Here is a 5,000-nt window from a genome sequence, read left to right on the forward strand (position 1 = left end):
GCATTTGCTATTATTATCATTAATAAATGTCTGTCACAACATCTGGCGTTCTTTTAGGTTATGTAATATATAAATTTATGAATAATTTTTATCTGCGTATGCAAGGGCCTGTACTTCCACCGAACATCGTATGAAACTCGAACCGTTTAGCTGCTGGTCTCAATTATGCAGATACAATAGGGTCTAACGAACCCAAATGAGCTCTCTGAAAAACTGGAGGGAATTTCAATGAATGGGATCCCTTGATATACGCACAGCCCTGGTCGACTCTTTGGAGATGTTAACCCAATCCATCATTTTCTGTAAACATTTATGTGACTATTCCAATATATATCTTAAGATTCTTAGATTAAATTCTTTCAATCTTCAGGTAATTTTATGATACGGTTTCCCTCAAGCATCCCTCTCCCTTTCCTTTTAATTGTTTTAAAAGTTAGTCCTGGCATCAGAAATGATTTTGGGGTTCTTGTACTGTGAGTCTCAACGGAACAGAAAATAATAATGACTTCTTGTCGGTCTGTAAACATGAACTTCAAGCTAGATTCCTGATTTATGTGTAAATAAACCAGTAGGTAATCTTGGGGATTAAATACTTTACCTGTGAAATCTTCCTTAAGTCTCAACGTAACAGAAAATATCAATGACGTCTTGTCAGTTTGAATACCCAAGATTTTTAATTTAGAATCCTGATTTATATGTTTGCTTGTATGATCTTTTTACGTTGCATGGAACCAGTGGTTATTCAGCAACGGGACCAACGGCTCTACGTGACTTCCGAACCAGGTCGAGAGTGAACTTCTATCACCAGAAATACACATCTCTGACCCCTCAATGGAATGCCCGAGAGTTGAACTCGCGGCCACCGAAGTGGTAGGCCAAGACCAAAACGATTTATATGCAAAACATTAATTTTAGGGATTAAACACTACCTGTGAAAGGGATGAGGTAACAGCCATATACTCATAAATAACGTCAATGTTTTTCTTTCATTTCAGAGGTCATTACCGACGTACTTTGTAGGAACTCTCCATCAAGCCTCAAGTAAGACATTTACTCTGATCATCAGACGGTTTCCAGTTTCCAAACGTGTCTTCGTTCATTTTTTGCGGAATGACACCTACTAGTTTGTCATTCAAGATCTGAGAATGATGCAGGCATATTTTTATTGCTCTTTAATTTCTGAAATGATTAATATTATATAACCTCCATAAAACAATATCTTGTTTAATCAGATACAACCTGCTGGAGCACTTTTAAGGACAACAAGATAAACCATTCAGTGAGGTCTCCCCCCCTCCCCGCCCCCCTTTCTCCCAACGCACGAGAAAGTTGTTATCGAGCTGTGGTCAACGGGTGCCATTATTTTTGCTATTCTTCGAGGAAGAGGCTTTGACATACTTCCGGTTTTCTTCGTTCCTTGAGGAAGGTCTCATATACACACACACACACACACACACACACACACACACACATATATATATATATCTATATATATATATATATATATATATATATATATATATATATATGCATCCATATATATAATAAACTTCAATCACACCACAGTAACATTTTATACACAGACATTAAGCTACAAATATCATTTAATATCCAGTTCCCACTACTTCCGGAATATCACCGAAGGGGAATTATAAGTGATAAATGGTTTGGTATCCCTACGTAATTTGAATACCCGTCAGAACCCAACAATGACCCCTACCACCCAGGGGGATAATGCCGTCAGTGCACCTCATTCGGTGCAATGTAGGCCCCTAGCTGCAACTACGTTTATTCTTTTTACTGTACCTCCGTTCATATTTTCATTCTTCCATCTTACTGTACCCCCACCCTCCATTCCTAATAATTGTTTCATAGTGCAACTGCGAGGTTTTCCTCTTGTTACACCTTTCAGACCTTTTACTGTCATTTTTCCGTTAGAATAAGTAGCTATTTATGAATTTTTATCACATCAATCACCATGCCATTTTATAAACAGGGAGTGCAAAATATGAGTGCAATAACTTATACCTCTCTTGATAGCCGAATTGCCTTGAACATCGACTAGATATCGTCTATGGATACTGTCGAGTGTTCAAATTACATAGATACCAAAGAATTTATCATATATAACTCCCCTTCGGTGATATTCCCGAAATAGCGCGAATTGGATTTTAAAACGACATGTATATATATATATATATATATATATATATATATATATATATACATATATATGCTATATGTATATGTATATGTATATGTATATATAAACATCAAACTAAAGACTTCAGGAGGTTTTCGACATGTATGAGATTCTATAAATTATATTCTTCTCAGCTAACTAAGTTCTCTATTCGACTGCGTGGAGGATTATGCGAAACGTTTTTATGTATTGTGTGCTTACTGAAATTTACAGTATAGTGAACAGGTGGGGTATATATGACTGTGCAAGTCTCATTTAACTTTGAACTACCTTTTAACGTGGTATAACAGTTCGAAAGTTATCTCATTAGTCAGAACAAAAAGGTTATATTCAAGACCTGTAAGCAGATCATTTTAATTTTAAATGTAGAATACATGGGCTAGCACTTCCACATCCATGAAATTTAAATTGGCTTGTCCATATTTCCATATTCTATATAACTTTTTGTTTTTATCAGACATAATAATCTGATTACACAGGAGAATGAGGTTACTCTGTAAGCAAATCAATTTTTAAAATTTATGCCGAACCACAAGGCACTGTTAGAAAAGGAAATTAGAAATAAGTAATGTAAATATTTAGATGAAAGCAATTTATGAAAAATGGCGAAAAACATTTCCAAATATCGTTATGGAAAAACAAACACTTCTACTCACATCTAAGCGCATTCACACACGCACACTCATTAAATATGTTTTTCATGCTACATCTTTTGGGCTTTACTCGGAAAAGGATACTTTATTGTAAATATAATGTAATAGGACATCGGAATAGAATGGAAAGCTACATTTTACAGAATAGCTTTCATAGTTATGAAAAAAATTATTTGTAATTATGTTCCATTTCCTAAATATAATCTTAACGACCAATATGGGAATATAGGATGCTGGCAACGACTTGAGATGTTGCGATGCCAGTTATTGTCTTGAATCGAGGTCTGATGTCACCGCCAAAGGAAGGAAAGGCAAATTGGAAAGATCTCATTAGTTGGTTGCATCTTTATAGATTATTTTATTTTGATACAGACTTTTGGCATTTTGCCAAGCACTGGGGCAACTAAGGCCATTCAGTGCTGAAACGGAAATTGGCAGTAAAAGGCTTGAAAGGTGCAACAGGGGGAAAACCATTCAGTTGCATTATGTAACAATTGTTAAGAGAGGGTGGACTGCAAGGGGAAAAAAGAGAATATGAACGGAGTTACAGTAAAATTAATGAAAGTGGTTGCAGCTAGGGGCCGAAGGGACGCTGCATAGAACCTTAAGTAATGCCTACATTGCACCGAATGAGGTGCACTGACGGCACTACCCCCATACAGGGAGATTATTTTATTTGCGGGTCTTATAAACAGATTAGTGTGCAATTATAGTAAAAAGGTCAGTCCCCTTCTCAAGACTGACATATTGGAGATGCCCGTTTTCATGGGGATCATTATTTACCTTGGAATCATTCACCTGCCTTTCATAGAAGTCATGGGATACCCCGGGTCCACCATATTGTAGAGTGGATATCATTAAAGTGGTTTTAACTGATGAGAACCATATCCATTTTATTGACAACCAGTATATTAACGCCAGGACCCCCTTAGAGCTAAGTGGGTTCTGATTAACGCCATCATTACTGTTTCTACCAGATGTACCACGTCATCAATATCACCGAAAACTTCTTGGTGATTAAAGCAACCCCTCAACAGAGTATTTATGAAATTGCTTTTAAAAGGCACGAGAGGTGTAAATAGAGAGACTACATCTGCGAGTAGCTGGATAAAGCGACCTTCATTTTTATTGTCATGTTCATCATGGACTGTGAGACACGACCTTCATTGACCGTCCGATATAAATCCCTCCCAAAGGAACAAGGAAGCTTTTCGGTGTCTGCAGGAACCTTCTTCACCAGCGAAGCACCCAATAAACAATTGCAAGTGTCAGTTCAGTGAACAGCGAGAGGACTGAAAAAAAGGCCTTCTGCACTATAAAAGTGCTTCGGAGTGTTAGCATTCACAAGGCGAATTTTAATGCATAATACCCTTGTTAATGAATTGTTTTATATAGCAATTGGAAAATAGAACCTGAATCAACATAACAATTCCAAGTTGCATTTCAAAGAGAATTCGAAAATGTGTATTTCTAAATGTATATTCTGTTTATACAGTTTCATCAGTGATAAAACTCTTCAATGACAAAAACTTTTTTGCACTTGCTTTAGAGAAACAGATATGTATCAGCATCCTTCTTTCCTTCTCCCCTTTGTTTCAGATCTGCGGTTGACTCTTTCGAGAGATTTGTTTTTAGTTTAAAGTTGCGTTTCCCAAATATGGAAAGGTTCCATCAATCATTATTTCAAGAAGATAACAACGCTCCTTTTATTCCCTTTCTTTTCATCGTACCATGTGTGTATCGAACGTGGTTTTAATTTATTGTCTTCATATTTTCCCCAGCAACCACTGATTTCTCTGACGCTAAAGATACACTACTTCTCTAACCTCTCCATCCATATTTTCAAATATTAGAACAGAATGGACTGCTTTTACACGATTCTGAAATTTGCCTCCAGAATGCGTTTTGTTATATATTTGTTTAAGCTATCATAATTCCCATTCTTTTTGCCGGTTGTTCCTCAAGTTCATAATTCTAATTATTAAATTTTAGCCACTTGTGACATTTGAATTTGTATGTGAACCGTTATTTCCTATTTTACGAAGCTAATCTACTGAAAGACATACCACGTACTCTTGAAGTGTTTTCTTATTAGATGAGAGCTAAAAGATATAATAGCTAATCTTCATGTTATACGGCAGGAA

The sequence above is a fragment of the Macrobrachium nipponense genome, chromosome 17, assembly GCF_015104395.2.
Source record: "Macrobrachium nipponense isolate FS-2020 chromosome 17, ASM1510439v2, whole genome shotgun sequence".
Classification (NCBI taxonomy): domain Eukaryota; kingdom Metazoa; phylum Arthropoda; class Malacostraca; order Decapoda; family Palaemonidae; genus Macrobrachium; species Macrobrachium nipponense.